The sequence below is a fragment of the Leptonychotes weddellii genome, chromosome 7 (genome assembly GCF_054177405.1).
Source record: "Leptonychotes weddellii isolate Sample4059 chromosome 7, ASM5417740v2, whole genome shotgun sequence".
NCBI classification, from domain to species: domain Eukaryota; kingdom Metazoa; phylum Chordata; class Mammalia; order Carnivora; family Phocidae; genus Leptonychotes; species Leptonychotes weddellii.
In genome coordinates this window covers 28,011,470-28,029,481 of record NC_138375.1, presented here as the reverse complement: position 1 = coordinate 28,029,481, position 18,012 = coordinate 28,011,470, and the positions used below count along the sequence as shown (strand labels likewise).

The window sequence follows — 18,012 nt, the reverse complement described above, 5'->3', positions numbered from 1 at the left end:
CTCCTGACCCTTTCAAAGGCAAAGACTGGCCTTTTCCCAATGTGGTCGTCAAAAGAGCTTTTGGCCAGAAGCTGAGGTACATCCTTGAGTCTCTGTTTCCCTTTGGACCTTCAGGCATCTCTGATGGGAGGCTGCTGCAGCTTTTTGTGCAGGGCCATGTCCATTTATGGTTCGGGTGTACCTGGATCCCTTGATAAGCTGGGGTTTCATTATGCGTGGCAAATGTTTCCTTATGGGGCTGGGTTTGCGGCAACAGGGGAAACCTCATCTCCGTCCCCTGAACCCAAAGGGGCACAGTGACATCATAAAATTGTCAGAATGTCCCCTTGACTGAACTGTACCTAAATTTGCCTATAGAATCTGTCCTCGGTGAGCCTGTTTTCCCTGCAAGACTTACAGGCATCACTCAGAGGTAACTCTGACCTGGGAGAGCAAGGGGCGGGGGGGGGGAAGGAGAAGAAAAGAAAACAGGAGAAATGGTAGCTCTGTCAGTTTTCAAAATGTAATACTTAAGGCAAAATCAAATTCTTCTTGAAGCAAAAACTGCAGAGTCACAGCTGTTACTGGGGAAAAAAAATGCAAGTTTAGAGAACTAAACTCTTATCCTCATGTTTTGATTACAATTGCCTTTGGGCCAAATTCTCTCATTAGATGCTAATACATGTTTTCCATCATGTGCAAGAAAGGTTTTGTACAAATTCCATTTCCCAGAACTCCGTGAATGAAATGGAAACCCCCTTTTTCTGGTTGTGGAAAAAAACCAAACCAAAACAAAACCCAAAAACCTCCCAGCTCAGTGTGTCTCCAGTACCTTCTGGTTTTTGCTAGGTGGCGCCACAGGCTCATGGATGGGCCTTCCTCAGCTCGCTGGGTGGCCACCTGTGGGATAGTTGGAATGAAGAGAAGGAAGAAGGCTTGCTTCTGCGCGTCTCCTCAGGAGTTCATCACGGTCATCAGATCAACCCACAGGAGGTAAGATTCATTCGCCAAGGCTCTGGCCTGTGTTATTTTAGGAACTGTTGATTTCCCCCCTTTCCCGTCCTGGTTGGTCACAGTGAGGGGGTGTCTAGGCCCTTAGGTTTTGGGTATTCTTGAGGAAAATTCTGGGGCATCTCCAACTTGATCCTAAATATTGTGTTTCTCTCTGAGTCTCTCAAAATTTGTTCAGGAACTTGGGGAAGAAGGACCAAAGGAAGGGACACTAATTCAGAGATTTGCATCTCCTAAGCAAGTGTCAGCATCCCGACACTTGTCCTCCCCTACGAGCCCCAGTGTTTCCCAGCCTCTGTGGGAGAACCTCTCCCAATCCTTGCAGCTCTCAGAGCCAGCCCGCTGCGGAGGAATGGAAGGGTAGAGCATGGATCCAGAAGCCCTGTCTGGTCTGGTGGACACCCAAGTACCTTTCGACTTCAACCAGAATTCCCTTTCTCACCCTACCAGAGACCCCAAACTCCCGAATTCCTGACTCCTTTGCATGAAAGACTCTTCTCAAAACACCAATGTGATGGCAAGATTTTAATTGGAAAAACTGGGGGAAGAATCTATTGCAAAATGGCCCTGTCCAGAGAGCACTCTGAGGAGGAGCCAGTCGTGAGTGGGGTGGAGCGGGTGGGCCGCACGTAGACAAGAGGGGAGAGCTGGGATGGACACAAACTTCACCTCCCTGGCGTCTTGCTGCAGCTGCAGCTTCCTCTCTGCCTACACTGTCTGGGACGTGGGAGTCAGATACAGATCTGTGGTGGCCAGGCTGTGTGCCCCAAGGTTTCCAGGAGCACCAAGGTTTCAGAGGCTGTCCCAATACGTGCCCATCTGCTCCTGGGTCCTGGTTGGGGTTCAGACATCCCTGCCCCACATGCCCTGCCCCGAATCTGCTTCCTGCCTGGGGTCACCCAACCGTGGTCACAGGTCCTTGTTGGGGACACAAGGCTGAAGAAGGAGCTCAGCCAGGTGAAGGGGAAGGAAGGCTCCTACACAGTCAGATTTGCACAAGCCCCTGGGACATTGGAGGGGCGCTGCTGGTGGTGAAGCTATTTTGGAAAATAGAAGGGGAGAAGATAGTTGATAAAAGTAATGATCTACGAAGTAAAAACAGGAACAAAAATAAAGTTTGAACAAAATGATATACATATTCACAAGAAGGTGAGGAGAACCATAAAAACCTGAAACCACAGGGAGAGAAACTGACAATCAAGTACGTATCTGTGGATTTGCGGGACGACGTTGTGAGCTTCCTTGTTCTGAACCTGCCCTCGAGACATGGAGTTGAGCAATTGTAGGAACTCTTATAATGCCATGTTTATCTTGATACCTCCCCCTATTTAGACCTTGAAGAATCTACCAGCCCTTCCAGCATTTGTCTCTGTCACAGCAACGATGCTTCTTTTGGCAGGACACGTCAGCACACTGAAGTGCTATGAGTCATATTTTCAATTTTTGATTAAATCACGGTCTAGCTAGGGTTTGATTTATTTAGACCTGAATTAATTTAGACCCTGGCCCACATAAATTTGCATAGTTTATTTTACAAGCTTATGATTGTATGGATTGTAAAACCCTTTAGATAGATGACAATGTAGGTTGTAAAATCACCCTCTTATCAAGCCACAAGTGGTAGAATATAATGACTAAGGGCGGTGTTAACTTTATTCTTGAAACCAGCATTATAAAGGAAGTCTGTTGTATTTCTAAATAAAGACATTTATGAGATCATTTAGAGATATTTCGCCCCATATGTTTTCACTCAGTTTTAGTGATATGGTGAAGCCTCTTCGCAGCTAATAGTGCTGATTCTTTTTTCTTTCCCAGAATGGTCACGGATGGTCGTAAATCCATACAGTAAGTATCTAGCACAAAACGCCATCTGCCTCAATCAAATAGAGTAAATACTTTTTTAAACTGCAGAAGTGTGAGTCATACAGATGTCACTTTCCTAGAATTCTGATAAAAAAAAACATGGTGGCTAATTAATGTTCCCCAGAAGGGGTCACGGCTTACAGGAAATGAATCGGAAGTTGACAGGAAGAAAAGTTGGGAGCACAGTGTGCTCTGCTGAGGGTTGTTGGTGAGGTCCTCATTCCTGCAGCCAGAAACTGATAGAAGCCTCCTCAAGAAAGGGTCAATCATGCTGGTGCATTGAAACCCAGATTTGACCAGCCTGGAGTTGCAGGCATAGAAAGGGAGGGAAGGACAGGGAAGGGTCTGGGCGGGGCTCGGGGAAAATGGCCGAGGGGACAGCAGTGAGACACCCCCCCCCCCCCTTGCAGCTGACCTGGTCTGAGCCCTGCCATCAAGTTGCTTTTGTGGGTTTGGGCTTTTATAGAACTTCTGAGCCTTAAATGTGATTGAGTGGGCACAACCAGCATTTCAGCACTCATGACTCAGTTGAATATGTGGCTCATAGCAGGTCATCACATAACCCTCAGCAGGGAAAATGAGTCACATTCATCTTCTGCAAAAGGCAAAATGAAATTTGCTTTGTGGGAAGAGAGCAGCAGGCTCCCCACAGTTGGGGGCCAGGTGGGAGTGTAGGTGTTTGCCTTCCTGTGGCCGGTGCCCTGGAGGCTGGAGGGGGGTGTGGGGGGGAATGGACGGAGCTGGAGACCAGACCTGCGTGGAGGCGCTCAGGCTGCTTTCTCCTGTTCTAGTTCATTCTTTACACCTGGTTAGATCCCCCACAGGGTCCAACCCAGGGTTATTTTTCCCGATGCACGGTTTGATGGACATGAAACATTTACAAAGGTCTAAAAATCAAATCAAATTTCATTACATGCTTAAATGAACTTATTTGTCAGAAACGAATAATTCTTCCGGGAAATCTGGAAAGGGTGGGTGTCACACTTCTAGCAATTCCTGAAAATCCTCATGTATTATTAATTTTCCTGGAGGGAGGGGCTGTGAGGGCCTTTGTTTGTTTGCAGCACCAGGAGCATAGCTGTGTTTGTCTCAAGGAGGTATGCTAACCACTTTTTTTAAAAAAGTCATTTTGATGTGCCTGATTGCACTTGTAATGGTGGTTGGGGTGGGGAGGAGATGACTATTATATAATCCAATAAAATGCCAGGTGTTGCAAGTCCCTAAACATTGGGGCTGTTGGGGCTGCTAGTGGGAAGCATTAGTAGGATCCTCTCCCTGCCCTGTGCCCGGCAAGGGTACTGATGACCCTGCTGTGGATGTAGTGAGAAGAAAATTCAGGGTTCAGTGAGAGTCTAAGTACCATCTGCCAGTCCATCAGCAAACACTGGAAAGTCCCATTGGCATGTGATACTGCTTTTGTGAAAACGAATGGGTTTATTGAATGGAAATAAGAAGCCAAGAAACCTGAGCACCGTTTACAGCATATCTTGGGAGTTAAGACTTGTGTTAAAAACCCAGCTCCACAACTAACGAGCTGTCTGACTATGAACAAATCATGTTACTTCTTTGTCTTGGCTCCCAGGAGGGCTGGGCTTTTTAATCAGCACAAGCTGCCCTGCTTTAAACTCTCTTCTGAGTCTTCTAAGTTTCTATTCTTGTATCTTGGATATATCCTCACAAAGAAAAGGAGGACAAGTAATTGCTTTTTTCTACATCTCCCACAATCATTTATAGAGTATATACACATTTTTGGGGTGGGGCAGGAAAGTCATGGTAACGTATGACTGACACCCCTTCTGTTATAATTTGCATTCCTAATGATAAGATCTTGGTCCTGACTTTTTTGAGTGCACGTGAGAAGTAAAATGATCCTTGGCTCTTGTAAGTACCTATGAAAGAGTGGACATCATCACTGTAGTTGGATTGCCAATCATCTAACAGAAAAGACCAAAATGACTATAATACATACTTAAATCTAACAGAACAAAAAGGAGTTGTAAGAGGACAAATAGGCTAAGGATGGTAAAGAATGGATGGAGTTGGGCAGGGAAACCTGACCGGCGCCAGGCCAGCCCTGAGCCAGGAGGGTGTGCTGGGCATCAGCTCAGACTCTTGCCTGCTGAATCTTCCTGATGGCCTCTTCTTTTCTTTTCTCACCTGGGCATGGAAGGCAGGGAAGAAGGACCTTTCCCAGCTTGGTTATTGTCCGTACATCCATGCTCCATGGCAGCTCCAAACGTTATCTCTGCCCTGGGTGGAGGGAGACACTCTCCATTTTGTCCTTTTGGATCCCAACGCCTGTCACATTTCCTGAAGTTAATATGCAATACCTGGAAGGGTTCTTTACCCAGGCTTTCTGTGAAGTCTGACAGCTTTTCAGGGCATCATAGGGGATGCTGGAATCAGGGATCTTGCTTTGTTGAACCACCCTAGGTGCAAATGGCCACCACCTTGCCCTGTGTACATGTATGCATGTGTGTTTTGGGGGATGGAGGGAGATCTGTGGAGGTTCGAGAAGGGAGCTTCCCAGATCTCCAGAGGTTGTCTCTGAGTATTATCTTATGTGTCAACGTGGAAGGTATTTTTGGATGAAATTAGCATTTAAATTTGGGAACTTTGAGGGTGCCTGGGTGGCTCAGTCGCTAAGCGTCTGCCTTCGGCTCAGGTCATGATCCCAGGGTCCTGGGATCGAGTCCCACATCGGGCTCCCTGCTCCGCAGGAAGCCTGCTTCTCCCTCTCCCACTCCCCCTGCTTGTGTTCTGCTCTCGCTATGTCTCTCTCTGCCAAATAAATAAATAAAATCTTAAAAAAAAAAATAAAATAAAAAAAAAAATAAATAAATTTGGGAACTTTGAGTAAGCAGACTACTCCGCATAAGGCAAGTGGGCCTCATCTAATCAGTTGAAGGCTAAAGAGAACAAAAAAACCCAGCCTCCCTCAACGACAGGGAATTCTCCGGCAAGACTGCCTTTGGGCTTCAGCTGCACCATCAGCTGTCCTGGGTCTTGAGCCTGCCAGCCCACCAGCAAACCAATTCCTTATAACAAATCGCTTTATATTTATACACATAAACATGCACACATGCGCACACACCCTGTAAGTTCTGTTTCTCTGGAGAACCCGGACTAATGGGGTCCCTCACATACTTCCCCATTTCTTAACTCTCTCTCTTCTCTCTTTACTTCCTGTGGTCCTCTCTCTTTAAATCCTCTTCCCCCTGTTCTTGCAGGGGGGGTTCCCCGGGAACCAGAGCCTGGGGCACAGAGTGTTTATTAAGTCGTACCTTTGGTGTCCACAGCTGTGAAAAGGAGGAAGTGGGATCAGGACTGAGATGAAGGAGAAGTAGAACCTCAAAGTTCCCCAACGGCAACTTCAGCTGAGCCCCCAGGGGCTCTGGAGCTCAAATGGCCTGTCAGAGTTGTCCCACACCTGGCTGAAAGGCCAACTTCCACGCCCTCATCTCAGCCGCTGAGTGTGGACAAGTCCCTGGGGCGGGCATCTCTCTGCAGCTGAGGCAGACCTGCAGGCGCTTGACGGGGAGGCTGTCAGGGGCAGGCAGGGGTTGCATCTTCAGTCACCACACCTGGGCAAGAGGATGCTTGTGGTCCACCAGCAGGCATTTACCTCCTTTGAAGTGAATGATTTTTATCTGGACACTTAGCTGACCAGAATAAAGACTACAGCTCCCAGCCTCTCTTGCAGCCAGGTGTGACTATATGATTTGCTTTTGACCAGGGAGATGTTAACGGAAGTCTGTGTGTGTAGCTTCCACACGGTGTCCTTAAATGGAGTACAAGGCAGGGGTTCTGGCAGTCACTTTGACCGTGAAGTGACCTTGGGAATGGAGGTCGCACACGGCAGCACAGCGTAGAAGAAGGGTATGCTTCTCTGCCCCCTGGGGATTATTTACCAACCTGCTCTGGCTATCTCCAGACTTCTTGAGCATGAGACAGAGACAATCTTCGTTTTTGGTTAAGTCATTCTTATTTGGGAACTTTGTGGTTTTTACAGCTGAAACTAATTCCGGTTTACACTCTCACATACCCTTTTTCCCCCAAGGTAAAACTCACCACTCCCTAGAGACATAATCAAGCACTATACCATTTGGTCCTGTCTTGTTTTTTGCATCCTCTGTAACGGCCTTTCTCCTCAGCTTAACCTCTGCAGGTTCAGCAGCAAAAAGAGTGAATTCTGGTCTCTGAGATGACTGGGTTAGAGAGGGGTAGTGTATATATATATATATATATATATATAGGGGTGAGTTTGGGCCAATGGAAAAGAGTGGAAGGGCTTCCACTCTGGCTTATGGTTTATTCTCTCTTTGAATCTCCGAAACTAAACTCACCTCATCATAACAGGGTTCATTTCCTTCCAACTATAGCCATTTGTTTAGCATGAAAAACTCATATTCCTCTCATCTACATTCATTTGACTCTATTTCATGTAAATTTGTGCTGAGCCCCTTTTATGTTGGGGGGTGGAATTTGACCCCCTTTTACCCTGGGTTACATTGACAAATTGTATTACCTTAACTGACAATGAAGGGCTTCTGCCCAAATGCCTTTCCTGTCCTTAGGGTAAGGGTTGGAGGTGGAAGAAATTTTACTTCCCTTGCCCTCCAAATTTGGGGCAATCTGGGCAAAGACCAGGAGGCAGGAAGTGGATGTGTGGAAAGAAGAGGGAACACTCAGTATGAGCAGTGAGGGGTGGTGGTGCTCACACCCCATTGTAGAAGACAAGGTCTAAGGAGGCTTATCTTCATGATCTTTGCCTCCTGGTATTCATACCCTTATCCCTTCCCTTGAGTGTGGACAGACCCTGTGGCTTGCTTCTAACCAATAGGACACAGCAGAGGTAATTGGACTATGGTTATGTGTAGGTGATCACAGTAAATACAACTGTAATTCCTAACTTGCAAGGAGACCCCCTCCTTTGCTGCCTTTGAAGAAGACAACTGCCACTGTCGTGAGCTGTCTGTGGAGGCTATGTTACAACAAGGAGCTGAGGGCAGCCTCTGGCCAATAGCCAATGGGAACCCAAAGTGCTTAGTCCTTCAGCTACAAGGCATTGAATGCTGCAGCCAACTGAATGAGCTCAGAAGCGGATCCTACCCCAGGAGAGCCTCATATGAGACTGCAGCCACAATCCATACCTCGATTAGAGCCTTGTGAGACACTGGCCAGGAGACCCAACTAAGTTGTTCCTGGGCTCTTGACAAATAGAAACTGTGAGATAATTAATGTGTGCTGTTTTAAGCTAGTAATTTTGCTGTAATACTGTTACACAGCAATAGATAATTAATACATCTATACTAGGGAATTTGGCCTTAGAAAGGAAAAGAAAATGCAAGCAAGCTCTTTTGATGAAGGCTTTTCAGAGTGAGATAATTATACTCTGGAAGACCGGGGGTGGAAACACAGCAGAAGAGGACAAAGGTTTGCCTTACCCTGTGCTGAATATTTTTAGTAGGAGTAGGCTAGGGGGCTATAAAGAAGGCTGGAAATTCCGCAGTCCAGATATAAAAGTAGCTAGAAATGGAAAGGAAACTAACATGGGAATTAGCAAGAAAAAGGCTGTATAAGTATTTGTGACAGGGAGAGGGGATAGTTGGTCTCTTTTGGGGAGGGATTGAAGCAAAGGCAAAAGCAGAGCTATATTTTATAAAACTGACCAACACCGGCATTTGGGTCATGGTGCTGAAGAGGGATGTAGTGGTGACAGACTGGGAAGTGTTCTGCCTGCAGATGGTGGGTGGCAGGGGAGAGAAGCGTTTCTGAGAAAGGATGCTTCAGGGGGCAGAGCAGTGAGAGGGAGTCATGGTCTGCTGGTCTGCTCCCCTGGGCTCTGGGTTGGAAGTCCTGTGCCTGAGTCCCAGCTCCAAGAACATTATCTATGTCATTTTGGCCAAGTCATTTCCTCTCTCCAAGCCTTGGCTTCCACATCTGTAGAGCAGGACTCATAGAACTGGCCTGACTGGATCGTTGTGCTGTGTCAGTGAGGGGAGGCACCAGAAGGGTCCAGCCTGGCACATAATAAAGTCCTCCTTTTCACAGCTGTGGACACCCAAGGTACAACTTAATAAACACTCTGTGCCCCAGGCTCTGGTTCCCGGGGAACCCCCCCTGCAAGAACAGGGGAAGAGGATTAAAAGACAAAGGATCACAGGAAGTCAAGAGAGAAGAGAGAGAGTTAAGAAATAGGGGAGTACATGAGGGACCCCATTAGTCCGGCTTCTCCGGAGAAACAGAACTTAACAGGGTGTGTGTGCATGTGTGCATGCGTGTGTATGTGTATAAATATAAAGAGATTTATTATTAGGAATCACTGCTTTATTCCATCAGTCATTCCTTAATGGTTGCCCCTGATTGTTTTAGATGTTTTGGTTTTGTTCACACAGCTAAATGGCAAGATTTTGTGAACTCACCTGTGTTATCTTTTATTACGTGGTGGGGTAGGATGTACAGGGGACAGGAGGTCAAAAGGCTTGGATTCTCATTCTGTTTTTTCCTCACCGGCTGTGGACCTTAGGTCATAATAAGATTGAGCGTGTATTGTGTCCAAACACTATTCCCAGTGCATTTGCGTGCAATAATTCATTTATCCTATCTGCATGATGAGATGGATTCTATTATTAGCTGCGAAGCTAATAATAACACAGCGAAGTTCATCCAAGGCCACACTGCTCTACATCTGCATGTGAATCAAGGAGGCCTGAGTGCCCAGCATGAGCCACGCCACTCTCCTGGGCTGATACCGGGCTGCTCTTGATTTGATTCACCCCTACGTGGAGAAGCTGGGCTCTCCTTGAGTCCCTCCCAGCTCTGATGTTCTGCTGGCCCCACCAGCACCTAGCAGAGATCACGTAGCTCCTCAGCCATAGACTGATTGCTACATCAAGGAACTGAGATCAGACCAGAATGGGGGCAGCAGAACTAGGAGAGCAGACCCATGGAAGCCATGACCTCGCAAGTGTCTCTGCTCAGAACAGTGACCAGGCTAGAAGGAAAATGTTATTAACCACTGTGCATTCCTTTATGCTTTTGGCCCTCTGTTTTGACAAGCAAATGAGCATAGAGAGATGTATTAAAGTCAACAGAGGCTAGGTTTAGCCTAAGATCTTGAAAGGTGAATTTCCTTGCATTAAACAATGATCAGGAATTTGGAGGAATAGAGTCTAACAGCAAGAGAAAAGAAGACAAAGTCTCTGGGTGGGTGTGGCCAAAAAAATAAAAAAATACTTCTATGTGACTGGAATTTTCCATGGCTGCTGGATCTTAGGATGAGGAAGTCTGATGTTCAATTTTAAGTTGATGCCTGGGCTGTTTCGTGTGATAATACTCTTCATTAGCACTCAACTATCCATAAAACCTGTTACACACACAGTGTTTTGTGTGCTGCTTTGAGGGAATGAAGGAATAGGGAGGGTGTCGACCATGGAGAAAAATGGGAAAAATGGATGATGGCGTCAGGAGATAACACAGAGAGTAGAGAGAAATAGTTTAGGGAAAGCAAGAAGAGGTGTCGACGGAAATGCAGGTGCCTAGGAATCCTCAGATATATCGGGTGAATACTTAAATTTAATTGAGCATCTTAAAGGACAGGAAGACCCCAGAGTCTGAGGGACTGGGATGCCCCAGAGGCTGACATGCGGGTTATTCAAGGTAGATAGAAGAAGGTACATACAAAGTCTGATTTCCCCAGTGAAACAAGGTCATAAAACGGAGACTCCTTAATCTACATAGATTTTGAGAAAAAGAAGAAAGGTGAGGTAGAATAGCTCCTTCAGCCAGGCAGGGGTTGGAAGATGCACTGTACCTCAGGTGATCTCTGGGTCCTGCATATACGTCCTGAAAGGGGTCCTCGATTCTCAGGAAAACTGGAATTACGAAGATTTTCAGATACTGTTGTCTGGCCTCACTGCAGAGAGAAAGGCTGACGTAGCTGGTCCAGGAGGTGACCTGGGCACGGCCCTTCTTTAAATGCTCCTCGGGGGATTTCTGTGCAACCACGGTTGGAAACCTCCATCCTGTCTGGAGAGCCATGTGGGAAGCGCCTACATGGGGCCAAGAGGCAGCCTACAGTTCCATGGAGAGCTTAGGGCTTGTGTGCTCCTACATTTCTTAGTTTTAAACTGACTTCGTGGTGATCACGCTGTATTAGGTAGCATGAGAAAGTTAGTATTAGGAACTTTAGGTGTGAATAAATACCCAGAATAATAAATGTGGCTTTCCTTGCATAAAATCCTGGCAGGAACTTTCCCAGACAGAAAATCTGCAGACATTGGATCTCAGCTGCTGGAAGGTGCTTTCGGATCCCTTGGCATTTAGTTGAAAGAGGCTGAACATATGTGATTGGCTCCAAGACCTGGGGAGACTCCAGCTCTCCTCAAATATCACCCCCTTCTATTAGAAATTATCTAGTTGAACGTCTGATGGTATAGAATTAAAAAAATAAATCAAGGCTAAGAAGTGACGTGCCTGGCCCAGGAAACCCAGCCGGAGGGGTTTGGAGTCTTTGAACAATCATCCCACTGCCTTTTGCCTTAAACCTCCCTGCCCTTCAAATGCAAGGGTTTATATGTGGGTGCCCCCAGGAGAAGTAATCTGACTTAAGTTCATACTCAAGTGTGCATGGCTGATATAAAAGAGTTTTATTTCTGCAGGTTGTGATAACTGGGTAAATACAGAAAAATGAGCAACCTGGACATGGAGAGAGAGGTAAATGTCAAGACTGATGGGAAAAGTCAAAGATAGGGGGTCGGGGAGGAGGATGAGGGCAGACAGAGCTGATTTCACAACTTCAGCTAGGGCTGCTTCTGCAGAATTGAACATGAGCTGGACCCTCCCAGGACACTGGAAGAGGGAGGGGAATGACTTTATGTTGAACATGTTTATGAGTGGACACATTTTAAATTGTCAAGTGCCAAAAACCACCCACTCACGCGGAGCTTAGAGGAAGCCCCTGAAGGCTGTCCCAAGTGACTCAATCCCATTACTAAGAATCACTTGCATTAGGGCTATTTCTGCTTCATCCAAGAGGTTTTCAGTTACCTTCAGAGTCAACAGGAAATTAATTAGCAAGCAGAATATTGAAAGAAGATCTGCATCTCTGAGTCATTAAAATAAAAGCAGATTTGGTGAAATGGGAAGGTGCTTTTTTATTTTTATTTTTATTTTTTAAGTCTCCTACCCTCTTTCTTAATAAATTGAACATTCCAAAACTTAAAGCCTGAGGACCAGAGGCTCCTTGGAGTAGGGGTACACACGGTCCTAGGACCTGCACGCCCCCCGCCCCACCCCCCGATAAGCACGCCGGCCCCGGGCCGTCTACACAGCTCTCCCTGGGCACTCTCAGAAAGCCCCTGGAAACCTGACCACACTGGGACATGGTCTATTGAAAACTTCCTGAACACATCTCAGGTCACACTGCTGTCCCGTATTATTCGACTTGCCTCTCCCCTCTAAGCTCTTGAGGGGACGAACTTTTTATTCCCCTTGTTTTGGAATGATTTTATTTATTATTGTAAGCCTGGGTGGAGAATGTACTTCTTCGCTTATCACACAGTTTTGTAGGAATATTAAATAACAATAATACCTGGATGCGGTGGAGATCCTGAAACTCTGCCTATCATGTAACCTTTGCTCTGCCATCCGGAATATCTGGGGAAGCAGCTTCCCTCGGTCTTCCTTATTATGGAAAGTAGAGAGCCAGAGCCCCTAAATTCGAGAACGGGTAGGTGGAAGGATGGCCAGCAAAATTTCTTTTTCTCTTCCACCAGCTTCTGACCCATTGATCTTAAAAAGATCCCCTGCTCACCTGCCTCAAAGTGGTTGTGAAGAGGATGGGTGTGAAGCCAAATGCATTTCATATGGAATCTTAGTTAAAGGCCCTCGGGGTTGCAAATAACAGAAAACAACTCGGGTTGGCATAAGCAAGCAGGAAGTTTATGGGAGAACCATTGGGGTTTCTCACAGAACCCACAGGCAGTTCTCAGGGGCCTGCCAGGAAACTCAGGCCTGGTTCTTTTGCTCTCTCTCTCTCTCTCTCTCTGCCTCTTATCTTTGTTTCCTGGCCCCGTAGGAAATGTGAGCTTCATGAAAGCAGGGATTTTATCTGGTTTGTTTCCTGCAGGCTCGCCCACGCCTAGAACAGTGCCTGGCACATAGTATTCGCTCGGTCAGCATTTATTTGTTTATTTCTCAGCAGAGCAGCTTCCTGTGGCCCACTGTGGGCATGTCCAAAGGCAGTTGCCCCACAATACCCAGATTTCCATCTTTGAAATTCAGACTTGTGTCACGTGTCCACCCCTGGTCTGTCTAGTCCGGCCGGAGGATGGTGTGCTCTGCAAATATGATTGAGGCTGAAATGCTGTTTGCGTGAAAAGAGAGTCTCGGAGTTAGGCAGATATCATCACACATGTTTACCAGCCTAGGCAGGTACTTGTCATCAGTGCAGATCGTTTGTGGGAAGTGGGCACATGGTAATTCCCAAATAGAACTATCTTTTGCTGAATCGTCAAGCAGAGGGGACTCCGTAGCATGAAACTTCCTTGCAACTTTGCTGATAGGCTGTCAGCCAATTTCTCTTCGGACATCTCCAAGGACAAAAAAGGGTACTATTTCTTAAGAGTTGTTCACTCCATTTTAAAACAAATGTAATGATTAGGAGACCCACCCATGCATGTATCTATGCAACTTCAACCTCCATTGGTCCTCGCTCTGCTTTTTTAGGATCATAGATACAGGTTTCCTCTTCCACATGACAACCCTTCAAAAATTCTTTGAAGAAAGTTACCATGATACTTTGGAGTCTTTTCCTCGGGGTGACCAATTAATGCTGTCTGTGCACTCATCATATTGTGTGTAGGATTGCCTTTCCCCGATTCCTCAAAGTGACAGAAACAGCAGCTCAGTTGCGGATGGAAGCGAGGCTTCCCAGACATGGCACTGCATGATCTTGGTCCCCACCTGAAAGACAGATTTCATGGGATATTTTCAGACACAGTAGTTTTCATCACTGGTGACCTCTGCTTTGGGGAACACGTGTTTTGCCTGCTAGGGGTGGATGGCTAAGGGAACGAAACTCTATCAACTTTGGACCATTGAGGATCTAATTGGTAACCTGTAGCTATTCCCAAGCTCCTGATATATTTCTTAAATTGGTAGCATTAATATCCTTTATGTCTTCTCTTTAGACATAAATACACTCTCTTTAGTTTTGGGTTTGTTTGTACACTTAGTCATACCATGGAACAGACACTTTGAGAGCACTGTATGAGGAATTGAAGTAGTTGTTGAGATAACAGACAAAGGACAAGATTTCTATCTTTAACAAATTCATAGTGAAGCGAGAACGGAAAGCTGAATGCACAGATGCTGTAACTCAGGATGCAGGCTGTGCTGGAGGCCGATGGGGACCATCGATGAGGACCGTCGGCACCCAGCAGGAGAGGCGGGAGTGGGGGAAGTGGCTTGGAGGAGGGAGCCTGGGAATGCTGCCTGGCAAAGTGGTGCCTGAGATGAGCCTCCATGGATGAGGAGGAACCAGCCAGATGAAGGAGGGTGAGGGAGGAGGTGGGTAAACTGGGCAGAGGTTTTGCATTTGTGAGGCTGTGGAACAAACAGTATGGTTCGTTCAGAATGGGTCTGTTATACCAGCACTTCTCCATTTTATTAGCCAAGGCAAGTCACTAGACCCCTCCGTTCGAAGAACAGGGACACAGCTCTTGATGGAAGCTGCTGCAAGGTCTTGGTGCAAAGTGTGGATATATAGGAATGGGGGAATAATTCTAGCCATTTTTGCAATCAGTTCGGCACAAAGAACTTAGATGTTTGGAAGTTCCCTGGACAAAGGTGGGGAAACAACAAAAGGATATTTTATTATTACAATTATGTTCTTTTAATAATTAAATTTTATTATAAAATTATATTAAAACATTTTATTATTAAAATATTTAAAAAATTTAAAACTTAATTTTGATTTATACATGTAACATTAAAGCACATTCTCCTTTAAAAAAGAATAAGGATATCAGATAAGACTAAGGTCTCCTGCCAACCACGGCCTTGCTGAATACGATGATGTGGATGATGTTTCCTGGACGCCACCCATCAGGTCCCCTCCTCAGCATCCTTCACCTCTGGTGGCCCAGCTAATTAGTAAGCCACATGAATGTCTTTATCCCCAGACCACATTCTCTACTTCCCCGAAGGATATCATCAGCAACTTGGTCAACTGCCTCATGACACCCAGATCCACTGTGTCTCCAACATTCCTAGTAGACACTAGGTCTGGTGAACCTGTCAGAGAAGAGAAGGTGTTGGGTCCATTTTGGGCTTTCTGCATCTCCTTTCCCAGTTACTCACATCTCTTTTACTGACCCATTCTAGAAGGTGCTCAGGTCCCACACTGAAGTGACTAGTCTACTACTGGGGGCATCCAGGTTGATGTACTTTCTAAGATTCGGGAGCCTGTTCTCCTGACACCAAAGTTCCTTAAATTGGAGGAGTAACATTTCCATCATTTCTTCCCTGGGTCCTCCCAGCTCCCGGAGATAAATCACCAAGGCCCACCTTGCTGACCTCGTGTAGCCCTGCCAGGCAGATGGCAGGCTCCTCTCCTGGCTGGATCTTCAGTTCTCTCAGGCCACTGAGCTCATCTTCCTACTTGGCATGGAGAAAGGAGAAGGAAGGACAGGAAGAGATGGGGAGAAGGCAGGAAAGAGGAGAAGGGGGGAGGGAGGGAGGAAGAGGGGGAGAATTGGGTGCATGTACTCTTTTTTTTCTGCTGTTAATTTATATTGCACCACAGACCGTATCTGACCAACTTCTACTTTTCTTTTTTGCATCTTATTTGTCACTTAATTAAAAATAAAACTGGTTTTGGAATGTTTTCTAGAAGTAATTTTAAGAAACTGTTAGCGGTTGTTACGTTTGGGGAGGGGAGCTCAGCAGGCTTGTTGGGGCAGGGAGTTTCCATTTTTTTTCATTGGCATTTTTCTCTACTGATTGAATTCTCTAAGCATGCTGAAGAAACTCCTCTAGAAAATAGAATTGTGGGAAATGTTTCTGACTTTTTCTCTACTTCCTCTCTTTTTATTAAAAAGCAGTTAAAAGGTGAAAATTGTATTTTTTTTTATTGTAGTTTCTACAAGCTACATTGTGGATTCTACAACCTATTTGTAGAATACAGATACACACATATCAGTTACATTGTGCCAGGCATCATGATAATGTGCTCTTCATACCTTATCTTCTTTATCCTAAACAACCCAGTTGGGAAGGACTTCTTACATGTGGATTAAAGATAAGGAAATGAAGGCACAGAGCAGTTGCACCACTTGTCTAAGGCCACACAGCTACTCAGAGTCAGTGGGAGGATTTATCCCCTATTCTGACTCCTTGGTCAAGGTCTTAGCCGCTCTGGGATGATAACTCCATCTATCTTTTAATAGATATTCTTTTAAAATTGGGGATCATCAGAAAGCACCTTGGGAAGCCACAAAACATCTTGTGGCCACCCCTCCCAGTCCTAAACCATCCACACCAGATGGAATTGTAGTCAGAATGTCTTCAAGGGAGTCTCTAACCTCTTATCTTTTCTCTGAACTCTGAGCAGCCACCCTCCCAATGTTGAAAGCCCGTGTCTGCCTGAGCTGATGCTATTCCTCCCTGCTTTCCCAAAGTATAAGTTGCTACTTTCTGCAGAGTTGTTGTTCTTCTTCCCTAATGTGTCCCAACTGATCAAAATTCGGAGCAGAAGAAGGCTTCTCCTTATCAATACTTTTTCAATCATCCAGGAGGTGAAGTGGTCATTAGCCACACGAAGAATTTATTGCATATGCTGTTCTTAGCTGACCTTACCCCTGTCTTGCCACATAATAAAGTGCTCTGAGTCCTGCATTCTGCTAGTTGCTTTGGGTTTTGTTTGTTTGTTTCTTGTTAACCACAAGTGAACTTTCAGTCTGGGAATAGTTTCCCAGTTTCTGGAAATAGTCAGTTAAGTGGCTCCCTATCTCTCTGTTGTTGCTGTAGATCAGTTTTGAGAAGAAATTCAACGTCAGAACCTCTTTGATTTCTCCCTCTCACTTGCCCCTCCCCCCCCCATGTTCAGGGAGTGACTGTCCTCTCTTTAAAATATCTCTTACTTGGGGCGCCTGGGTGGCTCAGTTGGTTGGGCGACTGCCTTCGGCTCAGGTCATGATCCTGGAGACCTGGGATCGAGTCCCACATCGGGCTCCCTGCTTGGCGGGGAGTCTGCTTCTCCCTCTGACCCTCCCCCCTCTCATGCTCTCTCTCTCATTCTCTCTCTCTCAAATAAATAAATAAAATCTTTTACAAAAAAAATATCTCTTACCTCTTTGGTTAGATTTATTCCTAGGTATCTTATGGTTTGGGTGCAATTGTAAATGGGATCGAGTCCTTAATTTCTCTTTCTTCTGTCTTGTTGGTGTATAGGAATGTCACTGATTTCTGTGCATTGATTTCATATCCTGCCACTTTACTGAATTCCTGTATGAGTTCTAGCAGTTTTGGGGTGGAGTCTTGGGTTTTCCACATAAAGTATCATATCATCTGCAAAGAGTGAGAGTTTGACTTCTTTGCCGCTTTGGATGCCTTTTATTTCTTTTTGTTGTCTGATTGCTGTAGCTCTAATACTATTAACAAGTCAGGAAACGACAGATGTTGGCAGGGGTGCAGAGAAAGGGGAACCCTCCTACACTATTGATGGGAATGCAAGCTGCTGCAGCCACTCTGGAAAACAGTATGGAGTTCCTCAAAAAGTTGAAAATAGAGCTACCATATGATCCAGCAATTGCACTACTGGGTATTTACCCCAAAGATACAAATGGAGGGATCCGAAGGGGTAGGTGCACCCCGATGTTTATAGCAGCAATGTCCACTATAGCCAAACTGTGGAAAGAGCCAAGATGTCCATTGACAGATGAATGGATAAAGAAGATGTGGTATATATGTACAATGGAATATTATGCAGCCATCAAAAGGAATGAAATCTTGCCATTTGCAATGATATGGATGGAACTGGAGGGTATCATGCTGAGTGAAATAAGTCAATCAGAGAAAGACATGTATCATATGATCTCACTGATATGAGGAATTCTTAATCTCAGGAAATAAACTGAGGGTTGCTGAAGTGGT

General features: G+C 45.7%; 1 long non-coding RNA gene across 1 annotated transcript in view; it reads left to right on the top strand.

The window, feature by feature from the left end:
- The window catches only part of LOC115944066 (uncharacterized), a 114,195-nt gene that overhangs the window by 25,207 nt on the left and 70,976 nt on the right, over positions 1–18,012 (top strand). The window contains exons 4-6 of the long non-coding RNA XR_014146888.1: positions 829–972; positions 2,806–2,835; positions 11,517–11,571. This is a non-coding gene — a long non-coding RNA (uncharacterized LOC115944066). The remainder of the gene's footprint in view (positions 1–828; positions 973–2,805; positions 2,836–11,516; positions 11,572–18,012) is intronic.